We start from the raw sequence: 12,570 nt of genomic DNA, 5'->3' as shown, positions 1-12,570 counted from the left end.
AAAAAAACACATAAAACAAAGCAAAACCTATGCTCTGTTTCAAGTTTAAGAGAAAATATTTTGGGGTGTTTTTTGACAATTTTATGAAATGAATATATATGTATATATGTGTGTGTGTATACATACATATTTAGCAGAGTTAATTGAAATTTAGATGAATACTAGCCCAATTCTCTCATTGCCTTATCTTCTTGAAGAATCAATATAAATATATTATTTCACTTTTCTCTTTGTCACATTGAAGCTACAAGCTTGTAGCTCCAGGCCCCAACTTCGCAGAATCATCATCAAAAGCTTTTCATGTAGTTTGAGTAATTTGGAAGATGGCAAAAAAAATAAATTTCCATTTCCTTCCATCTTTTCCCTGAGATGCATGCAAACATACTGATTTTTTTCAAGAAGATTTTCTTTAAAAAGCTTGAAGTGTTTTAAAATCCCTGTGAAATAAATAGAAACTCAGTAAGAAGAGTCACTACAATCCTCTCCATCCTCTCACACTATCATTCTCCTCCCCCAGGTTCCAAACCCTTCATTAATCCTATTTGCTAACATTCCATGTGCATTCCATGGAAGGAACACAGAATGCATTATTTAAAAATAACTTCTTCTGTATCCCTGACTTTGTAATTCATGCATGGTGAACACAGTAGCTAAAGTTATGAATTAATTTTGAGCGTAATCATCTGTGCTTAGAGAATCTAACTATTCCTCCTCTCCCCCTTATTTTTTTTCTTTTAGGGTCTAGAAACTTTTCATGCTCACTACTAGCCCAGAGGTAAATGTTTAGAAGAGTTCACACTAAATTGTTCTTGACATTTTGAATCATTCAAGTATGAAAAATATATCCTATGTAAGAATAAAATAATCAAAACAAAAACAAAATGCCTACTCTATCTTAAAAAGAGAAATCCCCTTCTCAGCACTTCAAAAGGCCCAGGATCCCATGTGGGAACTCCTCTGACTAGTTTAAACATACATACCCAGTCATTCTGCATGATATTTATCTGTATCACAGAATCGGTGTAACCAGGCTTTGAGTAAAATGAATTACTTTTCATGAAGAAAGGGAAAATCTCAGAGGATGTCTTCATTTACCACTGGAAACCATGACTCAAGGTGACAATGTAAGTCCCTCTTGCCTAGAGGTGAAAGATAGCAAGACTCTTGGGAGCTGGATTTTGATCTGCAGTGACAGCACAAAGTTTAGCTTAAGTTTTAAGAAGAAGAGATTGGAAATAGACTGCAAAAGGAACTCTATGTACCACACTACACTCTACCCAATACACCTGGGCTGAGACCTGTTCAGTAATGAAGGCTCTCAGGGTCCTCTCTGGAGATGGTCTGCAGAAAAAAGGAAAAGGAAATCTACTTGAACAATATTTGGAAGCAATTAAAATCTTATTTTTTTTCTCATATTCTGCCAAGCCTAGAGGCCTGTATTCGGCTACCCAAGTCTTCTTTCTTACCTCACCTCCCGAGGTCTTCGGCTGGCCACGCCGGATGCACGTATGAGAGAAAGGACATTCCAGAGTCAAACAGGGGTTGAGCTTTATTACAGGGTTTCGGTTACAAGTGCAGGAGAGTCTTCTTTCTTAGGAGGAAGAGGGGGAGATTTCCTAAGGAGGCTAAGCTTAAGGGATTGGAAGTAGAAGTACAAGCGGGGAGAGAGGGGGAGGGGAGAGAGAAAAGAAAAGAAGCGGAGCCCTACTTTTCTCTTTGGCTCCACACGTGCTAAGAGAGCTTTTAGGCTTCCTCAATCCTACTTAATCTTCAGCCACACAGTTTGCATCTCAATACCGTGCTGTTAGGTAACTAGGTGTGCTCCAATCCGGGACGACCTCGAGGGCAGGGAGACTCCACCCATCAGGTATCTCCGGGGGAGAGGCGGAAATACCCGAGCTAGCCGAGCTAGCTCGGTCTGACCTTCTCGAACCCCCGCTGTTCATGGAGGGCCTCGTAAGACTCTAAGATTTAGAAGTCCCACTTTTACCTGCCCGAGACTGTCCACACGGAATTGAGCTTCCAGTCCCAACAATATTCTATATTGATTCTCTCAGTTCCAGGTAAATGGTAGAATTCCAGACAGAGATTATGCTTATTGGGAAATACAGCAAAGTTCCATTTTTAAAATCATCATTTTCCTTCTTTTTGATTAGGCAGTGTCCCCTTGTCAGGCAAGGATGCTCTCAAGAGAAATCCATCATCTTCTCTGAAAATGTGCTTCAGTTTGCTTCAAAGTCTTTCCCTTTGTTTCAGGAACACAAAATAATGTGAAAATTACGTTGAGCAAGCAGAAGGTAGAGAAATCATAGAAAACTTCATATGGAGTTAGAACACTCATGAGGCAGCTAATTTCTTTAACAAGAAAGACCATGATCCAGCTGGTAACACAGACTCTACTGGCCAGACTTTTGACTTGGTCTTGGAATATTTCTGACATATCTAGCCAGGCAATGGGATTCCAGGTTAAAGAAAAACCTATGAGGAAGAATGCCATGCTAAAATGTCATTAGACATAGCAGTCAAGCATTTTCTCCTATAGACTCTGGATTCAAATAGGTGAGGAGACCAGGTTGTAAAGAGTTGTTAGGAATCTGAGGAGTAATTTTAAAGTAGATGCCAATATTACATAACTCAGAGCCATAATAATACCTGACAACAACGGAAGTAACTTCCAGCCAGCTCTATCTACAAGAGTAGCTTCAGCATTGAAGACTGCCTGTAGAATGCTCACAGTTGCTGAAGTAAGGCTACTCTCCTTAAAGTTGATTTCTTCAAAGATCTCTGCATAGAACATCATTGCATTAATGCCTGAGAACTGTTGAAAAGCCATTAGAAACACATCAATAAGAAATGACTTGTAAATTATTGGATTCTTCAACTTGGCAGATTGAAATCCCTGATCCATATGCCTATATTTCTTTTGTTCCAATCTTTTTTCCTGATCTAACCAACACAGAAAATTTCATTTTGGCTATTGTCTCCTGCTTCTTATGCTTAATTATCAGAAACCTTGGGGTTGCTGGTCTGAAACACATGAACAGCAACATGAAATAAAAATAGATACAGCCCATCATTGTGAGCCAGTGCCAATGTAGATCCAGCCTTGCAACATATGATGTGAATATCCCAGTGACATCCATCAGCTGCATGCATGAATGTATGAGCTAGGCAGTTTATGGATTTCTGAGTAGGATACTTGATATGTATATGTACCAAAAAAAAAATGAATCTACCCAGTAGGCTAGTCAGAAGATGAACTCCATCAAGCATTTATATATTCTGGGACCTCGCCACAGTGGTGGAGCCACCTACAAGAAGTAATATGTAAAGCATTGTGGTCAATTTGCATTCAACCTTGGTTAGCAGTCAACCAGCTAGAATACCTACAGTAGGACCCAGAGTCACTTTGGAGATATAGCTCTCTTGCTCAGGATTCTGGGCTCACACCAATCTAACAGCAGCTGTGTTGCCTCAACTTTCAAGGCACCCCTGCAGCTGTAGCCTCCTGCAGCTGTTAATTCAAGGCTATGGAATAAAATTTTAGGTGTAAATGATTTCATTCAGCATGGTCAGAATTTGCAAATTCTCAAAAGTTGATGTTATCATCTGTACACCAATTGGGCAAATTTCCCAATGTGATAAGGAATTATTTAAAGCACACTTAGGTCTAACAGGGAGATGCACCTGTCTTCTGAGTGGAGCCATCCTACAGTCTCTTACCATGGAATAGGAGTAATCCCCTTTAATTGACTGTGAAGCTAGAACAGGCTGCATCTTTGAAACTATTAGACTGGGACAGTCTCACTCTCTGGCATGCATTGTCTTTCTGTCTGTTGTATTCAGTAGGAGAAGATAACACACAGTTCATCTATAGCATAGATGCTGTAAATGAATTGGGAAGGGAGAATGCCATTCCCCTCCCCCCCCATTTTTTCTTTTGGCACTCTTGGTTTAGGCTTTTTCTCTGTTTTTGTTTGGTTTCCTTTATCCTCACTTTCAGGTGTGGACAGTAATTCCCACTGGACCCAGGAATTCAAGCCATGACAAATATGGATCCAGGTAGGCCACTTGTTGTAACTAACCAGTCAAATTGCCTTCCTGTTCCCAGAGTTTGTGGTCATTTAATGAGAGTGTGAGGTAATAAGCCCCATCTAATGGAGGAATAATTTTTTATATTCATTGTTACATCTTTAAAGTAAATATTCCTTTGCAAAACATAATGTGACTGTTAGTGGTTACATGTAACTGGAATGCAGGGGATCCCCCTTAAACTTGTGGGAACATAACTGTGGGACCTAGAGCCACTGAAAGAGAAGCTAGAAGCCCTTTAAGTTCAAAACTCCTTAAATGAAACGGAGAACCCATGGGAAGAGGCAAAATGTAAAATTTCTGGTCTTTGGACAGTAATAGCCAGAATTGTTTCTCTACTACATTTCAGGTTCCATTGAGTCTCATAGAATTTCTTTTGCCTTTTCCATTAATTAATTCACCCCAGAGTGCTATGAAGATTTTGTTTTCTTCACAGAATTTCTAGAACTTATATGTTTCTTTTTTTAATTTCAAGAAAGGAGGATATTTGAGGCATAGGGGATAGCATGACAAATGAAACTAAGGTGGGCCTGAACAGGATGTGTTTGGGGAGATGGAGGACTAGTTTCCCTAGAGTATGGAGTATAGCAAGAGTAATATAAGCCTGGAAAAATAAGGTCACAAAGGGTAATGGTAAATTTTTTCAAACAAGGATAGAGAATTGGAGATACACACTAGATTTAATATTAAAGTCTTTTGAAAAGGAGAAATATGGACAGATCTATGTAGAAGGAAAAACTCTTCTGGAAAGAAGAGGAGAAGAAAGAGGAGAAGGAGAGACAAGAGAAGGAGGAGGAAGAGGAGAAGAGAAGAAGAAGACAATGGTGGTGGTGATGATGATGATGATGAAGGCCAGAAGACTTTCTAGGGAGACCAACTGAGGCGTAATGAAAAGTTAAGATGGTGACACTGGAAATGGAGAGAAAAACACAAATGAGAGAACTAGTGGAGTTTAAAGTAATGAAATTTAGTAATTGATTTGATACGAGAGTTGAGGCAAGGAATAATTGAAGATAGCTTATATTTGTGAATTTAGGAGATTCTGTGATGCTGTAGGTAGAAGCATTATGTTATACTTCAGTTCATTTAGTTCCTCAATAAGTATTTACGCCCTTGAACTGATGAGTAAATTTTGTCAGGGTAAACTAAATAGAATCGTTCCTAGATTTTACTCACCTTCCTTCTTTAGTTCTCGTCTTCTTCTTGTCCTTCCCACCCCAACTGATTTCATTTGATTCAAAATAGGGATGAGTGCACAATATAATTGTTCCACCTGGCAGCCCACTGGGGATGGCCCTGGGGCTTACACCCATTACTAACGAGTAATTTGACTCAGAGAATATCTAAAACCTAAACTCCAGAATTTTTCCCCAATTCCATAACCAGCTGCAACAACATTAGAGGTGTGTGTTGGGGTTAGTTTGGTTCAGGAATCTAGGATGTTCCTTGGTGATGGCTGTTCTTGCCAGAAGTGGGATGAGCTGGCCAAATGGGCAGTAATATTGCTGTTGTGTCCTAAAAAAATTTTATGAAAAGTATTTTAAAAGTCCCTTCTGTTTCAGCTGTGCATAAATCACTAGCCGTGTTCCACATCGTTTCCTTTGTAATGAGTGAATGGTGTGAAGAATGGGTTTAATAACACTACTTATTTCTACTGTATTTGAGTACTAGAAATGGGTCCTAACCCTGGGACTTATACTCTTGGAATGGAGAAAATGTATAAAAGAAATGTTAAAGACTCTAAATGTGACCGATTCTTTTCTAAGCTCTTCTCACCTTTTACCAGAAAGATGGAAAGGCTTCTGTAAGCCTGGATCATATACATGTATATATGTATATATACGCATATGTATATATATATGTATACACCCATATAATATACATGCATGTTATATGTGTATGTGTATGTATGTACATATATAGGTGTGCATATGTATGTATATATATGCACACACACACACATATATATATATATATATACACTTTTTCACATAGGAGATAGGTGGTAAAATATTTGTTTGTTATTTGTTTGATAGCATTGGAACAGCCAACTGACAGCTCCTGTGCTACACTGGCATACCCTCCGTATCACAAAAAAGCCAGGAAGCTTTTACTAGCATATCTGATAGCCTCCCTTTATTGAATTTTTGAGAGTACATGGAGGAAAAGTCACATAGGATGGGAAGACAGGGGAGTGTTGTCATCTGCATCATAAAAAGGAATTTTCCAATTATAAATATCATAGATCTGTTTGAGTATTAAAATACTATTTCTTAGTTTATTTTTAATTGTTTTTACTCTAGAGATTCACATTTTTCTTTTGTTACCTTCAAATCCCACCTAATATCTTTTTGATGGACACATTTTCCTTTGCTAGTCATACTTCTCAACTTCACTGTAATTCTATTTCTAGAAAACATAAATTCTAGCAAAGTCTATGAAGCTGGAAATCTTAAGTATAAATCCAGGGTTTTTCTCTCCCTTGAGGAACAACCCAGGTAAGATCAGAGAGGTCACAACCAATTAGCAATAGCAAGTCTAAGTTACAGCCATTTTTAAAAATCATCTTCCAAGGTTGCAAGGGATTGCAATCTGCATCAAAGAAGAGTGTATCCACACTAATGATAGATCCTTGAAGGAGTGAAATAACTACATACTCCTATATTTTTTTTTCTGAGTCCCTTAAGGAAAGGGAGAATAACTTATTCCTAATGTCATAGAAATTAAACCTGGAAGAAAATTTAGAGTTTGTCCTGTACTCTTTGTACTTTGTACTATCAATATGTCTCTCACATTAGAGGTTCTGAATTACAAAAAAAGAATTAATGAAGAATTATTTTATTACACATAAAAAGAATTTAATCATTTTTAGTGTACTTAATATTCAGATCATTAAATTCTTATTTTTCAGAAGAAACTGACAATGTACCCAAGCAACCATGTATGTTGAAAAATGTTTATACCTTGAGTGCCAGTTACGTTTTGGAAGTTAAATGCCAAATGGACAATCTCCAATATTTTGAGGTGGCTAAGGATGTGGATATTTAACAAGTACGCCACAACTGGAAGATCTCCTGGCTAAATAAAATCTATCTGTGTCACGTAGTCTGGAATTAGAGATCTTTTGGAGTTAACATGACATTTTAAATCACAATGTGACCTTGGAATGATTTTCTATTCATAACTTTTAATGTGAATTAATTCAGATTGCTTTCCCCAGGCATTCACTGAAAGAATGGAGATTTTGATAAGAAGGGTAGAAGGAGAAAGGTAATTGTTGAGCATCGAGGTCTAGATAAAAGAGATAAGCCTCTTTTCCAACTTCCTTTTTTTCTTTATTTTACACATAAGGACCCTGAGGGCTACAGAGGTGGTAATAACTTTAATAATAAACAAAAATGGAAAAGCAACAAAATTTTTTAACATTTTCATTGTTCAAAAATGAAATGTAATTTAGACAAAGGCAAAGGATTTGAAGATTTAATGATGATTTGATGTGAAAATATACATTGCAACACATTAATTTGGCTGCAGTCTTAAAATTGCCTTGTCTCTTACTGTAACTCAATTGCAGAATCAAAGATCTGAAGATGAGAAGAAAAGCATGAAGTAGTCTGGATCTTAAACACCTTGATGTTTAAGATTTGGAAGCAGGACATGGGCCAGCACTAATTAATAAAGAACACACATTCCATTTTTTCCCCTGAGATGACTATCATTCAGGACTGCCTTTATATAGGGATAGAATAAGTAGATGCCTAGATAGGATCATTTCAGGTAAACCAGGAAGGAATCTTTCCCCTAAAAATGTCCAGCACTTAGTTATTGATAGCTGAAGCTTTTCTGCTACAAAGTCCTTTAACTTACTGTAAGAATTGTTTCCACAAGCAAATTGGCTCATTCATGTGTAAATGGATGATTTTAGAACATTTTTCTTTAAGTAGCATCTTGGAACCATAGAATCTCAGATTTGTAAATGTCTTTTGAGGTTGATAATCTACAGGAAACCTGAAATATAACCTGTCATGAAATTCTTAACAAATTCATATGCAGTTTCTGCTTTTCACCTCCAAAGATAAGAAACTCATCGTCCACTCTATATTAGTCTATTAAGTAGTGTTTTTCACCCATTCCTGTCATCCTCCTTCCTTATCCTACTACTGACTCTTTGCCCAGATGGTTTTGCCAGTATAAATTTTCCTTTTCTCTTCTCTGTTCTAGATATTGGTAACAAAAGATCCCATATTTCTCCCAGAAAAAAGAATAGCTCATACCCTATCATGCCCATAAATAGAAAATCAACTCTTTGTCAACTCTCTTTTCTTCTCTAGTAAGCCAAGGATCTTTCTATCCCTACATAATTAAGGCTCTATCTTAGTTTTAATCCTCCTTCAAAAGTACTTGGAAACACTGGAGAGTTGATTTGAATCCCCCAGGGAGCTATATTTTACCCAGGAATGTAAGTAGTACTCCAGATTTATAGCACTGCCCTGGGAGTAGGGGGGGGAGGGTCCCCCACCAGAACACAAAAGCACTCCATCTTGCAAGAGAGGATAGCAACCCAATCTACCTTCCCCCACCCAGATGATCAATATTTGACCAGGATGAATTGCCATCGTTCCTTTAAACCCATCACACAATTGTCCTTGCCCTATATCCCCACTTTTATAATACCAACACGTTGGTCAACATTCCTTTATTTAGAACACTGTTTCCCTCGGAGGAGGTATACAGAGATAAGTTAAGTAATTATCCAAATGAATGATTAGATTTGAAACAGAAGTTTCCATCTGCTAAATTCTTAACATCCTTCAAAGACCAATTCAGATATTCTTTATTCTATGAAAGCTCCCAATTTCCAAGAAAGGAATCTCTCTCCTCAAAATTTCTCCTCACATTTTGACGGATTTTTCTTTCTCTTAACACATTCTACATGAATCAGACTTAATCTACCTTATATCACACTATTTGTATACATGCCCCCATGCCTATGAGGTAGCTAAGTAGTGCAGTGGATAAAGTGCCGGTCCTGGAGTCAGGAAAATTCATCTTTTTTAAAATTCAAATCTGGCCTCAGACACTTATTAAATGTGTGACCCTGGGGAAGTCACTTAACCCTGTTTGCCTCAGTTCCTTCATCTGTGATGAGCTGGAGAAAGAAATGGCAAACTACTTTGGTATCTTTGCCAAGAAAACCCCAAAAGAGATCACAAAGAGACATGACTGAAATGACTGAACAACAGCTGCTTATTAAATAATAAAACTTCTTGAGATCAGAGACTGTAATTTTTACATTGGTGTTTCCCCCATGGCCTGGTATAAAGGATCTTCATAATTCTTAGTTTTTTATTTGGATTGAAATAACAGCTTCCATGAGGAAAGGCACCATATATTCCTTAATACTTGAATTTCCCCTTGCACCTAGCACCATGAACTAGAAGGTACTATTAAATGTTTATTAACTGATGGAGTAGATAAATCTGCACAGTCACTATGAAAAATAAATTGACTCAAATATGCTTCTCAGTTTTCCAGGAAGATCTCAGGACAGCTGGAAAAGTTTACTGAAGAAATCATGATTTCAAAAGCCAAAGCTTTTGTTAGGAGAAAGATCCTACAGAGCTACAATTTGAACTTGGCAAATACATGGATAGAAACATCCCTTACCTTTTTTGATTACTTCTAATTTTGTGCTGCCACTGCTTATTCAAGGTCTTACAGATCGCTTACTTTCAGAAATAGCATAGGTTTGAGGGGAGAGAGAAAATGAGAGCAATGAAAGAAACAATGATTATCACACCTGGTATACTTTAAGTTTTTCTAAATCTGAACTTTTACCACAATAGGGCACGTCAGGTCAATGTAACTGTTCGGTGAAACTACACACCAGCATTCCCAAGTTAATAATAAGGAACCCAAAAATATATTTTATTTTCATGTCACCTTCCCCAATTAATTAGCAAATGTAGAAGTAGTTATAAAAGCACATAAAAAAGTTATCTTTAGGATGGAAAATACTCTTAAATTTATAGTTCTCAAAATATTAATGAATAATGCTATATTCTCATTCAAATTACTAGGAGTCATTCCAATGAATGAGAGGGAGAGAATCCTTCAATTCACAGTATTATGCCTTTTTCATCTCCTTCTAGTTTGTTTCCTTTTTCTTTTATTCATATTAAAGAATTGTTCCCAGGGTTCCAATTGATCCATTATTTATATCGTTTATTCTACCTACAAATATCTCTTTCTAAATAAATATCAGATATCATTTGCATATATTTACAAATTGTTTTGGGTGTTTGTGGAAAAGCCACTCTACATGTACACATACATACATGTACATCTATGTAGATATTTCTATATCTACATATCTCTCTAGATAGATTATCTGTCTAGCTTTCCAAGTAGTTGGCTAGCTATTCATATGTATTTCTGGAAGATTTTTTTTTTTAGAAATATAGAACGCTTTGGATTAGAAAGCTTAATCTGGAGATACCCCAAGTCAGATTGTTCTGGAATTTAAATATCAAAATACAATTCAAATCTGGCTTCTAACTCTACTACTATTCTTCCAAAGGTAATCAAAACTCTCCCAATTATCAAACGTGATGGCTTCTTCTCAGTCTTTATCTTCCCTGGACTCCATGCAGAGAATGATACTGTTAGCTGTCCTTGATTACTTTCTCCAATTTACCTTCAGGGATAGCACTTTCTCCTGAGTCTTCTCCTTTCTGTCAGATTTCTTTATTGAATTTTTTACAAAATCTTCATCTTTCCAGTTCCTTAAAACACGTGTTCTCAACTCTTCCCAGTGTGCAATCTTACCTGTAGCAATTTTGCTCCTCTCCTGGTTTCGCTTGCAATCTCTATCACATTCCTAACAATATATCTCCCGCTCTGATTGCTTTTCTGAACTCTAGACTCATGAGTTGAACAAGATGACTTTAAGGTCTCTTCTAGCTCTAAATCTGTGGTGCTGTAATCCCCAATTGGCTCCATAACATTTCTGAATGAATGCCCCACCAATGTATAAGTTGTACTTGTCCAAGACCGTGCATAGTAGCATTCCCCCAAAACCTGCTCCTCCTTCTCAGTTCACCATTCCTGCCAATCGCGCCATCATTTCCCCAGGCTCTTATGGTTGAAACCTTTTTTCTTTTCAATTATGCTACAGATTATGATATTTAGAGCTAGAAGAGACCATTTGAGATTGTCCTCATCTTCCTGATTCCCCTTCTGCTAGGATGTTGTACTCTGCTACTGAATACCAGTGCCTGAGAGTGAGACTTCTTTTATATTGCCTAGTGTCTGCTTCCATGTTACTTCCTCGCCATTTCCCAACCATATGGGCCAATATTTCCTGTTCTACTTTCTTCTTCTTCCTTAGTTTTGCCTTTTTGTGTTGCCTTTCTTGATTAGAATATAATATAAACTCCTTGTTTGCTTAAACTGTCTTGCTTGCTTATACTTGTATCCTCAGGGCTTGGAGTAGTACTTGACTTCTAGTAATCATTTGATAAATGCTTTATCATTCATTCATCTAGTTCAAACCATTTATTATATAGATCAGAAATCTGAGGCTCAGGGCAATAGGTAACTTCCCTAATATAATATTAATAGGCATATTTGACATTTGCACCTGTCTTGTGACTCCACGAATTCTCAGTACATTGTGCTATCACACTCTCGTTCCCTTTGACTCCTCACTTACCCTTGTCACTCAGTTGCTGTGTGTCCAACCACTACCCTATCTCTCATATCTTTATCTTTTTCTCCCCCTTTCTCTTTGCTACTATTCCATTATGGAATACTTTCTCTTTGCTACTATTCCATTATTACCAGCTTTTGGGACTATTGCTGTAGTCTTCTTATAGGTATAGCTATCTATTTCCTTCTCCTTCCAGTTTGTCTTTCACATAATTAAAAGACATCTTCTGATGCATGGATTCCATCTTGTCACTCCTTGGCTCAAAACCTTTAGTGATTCTCTGGTGTCTACTAATTAAAGCTAAAAATCCTGTGTTTTATCAAAGACTTTCTTATCTCATACTATTTCTCTCTATTTATGAAGAGACAACTACATACTATCCCTTTATTAATACCATTTTCAAGTTCCCTATATAGGTCCACAGAAAGGGTAACATCCACCAGAGGGAAAGGTAATTAGAGGCATAATTTCCTGTGAAGAGGCTGTACCACAAATGTGATATCCATAGTGTCTATGGCAGCTGTGAATATCCCAGTGCAATTCTTAATCACAAAATACCACAGACTCTCCACATGGAAGAGAGAACCAAAATATTTATTCAGACACCAGAAAGCCAAATCCATCATAGAAACAAAAATCTATTCACAATAACTATATAGAGAACAACGCCATCCTCAAGCCTTCCCCTGCTAGGCTTCCCACAAACCAGCTTCAGTAAACAAATGACAAGTAGGTTCACTTAAACAAAATCACAAGCAATCACAAAA

At 37.2% G+C, this 12,570-nt stretch overlaps 1 pseudogene; it reads right to left on the bottom strand.

The window, feature by feature from the left end:
• Nucleotides 1–2,200: 2,200 nt before the first annotated feature.
• Nucleotides 2,201–11,094, bottom strand: LOC140518976 (solute carrier family 2, facilitated glucose transporter member 8 pseudogene; annotated as a pseudogene).
• Between the last annotated feature and the right edge of the window lie 1,476 nt (nt 11,095–12,570).

The sequence above is a fragment of the Notamacropus eugenii genome, chromosome 1 (genome assembly GCF_028372415.1).
Source record: "Notamacropus eugenii isolate mMacEug1 chromosome 1, mMacEug1.pri_v2, whole genome shotgun sequence".
Lineage (NCBI taxonomy): Eukaryota > Metazoa > Chordata > Mammalia > Diprotodontia > Macropodidae > Notamacropus > Notamacropus eugenii.
This window is presented reverse-complemented; position numbering and strand designations above follow the sequence as displayed.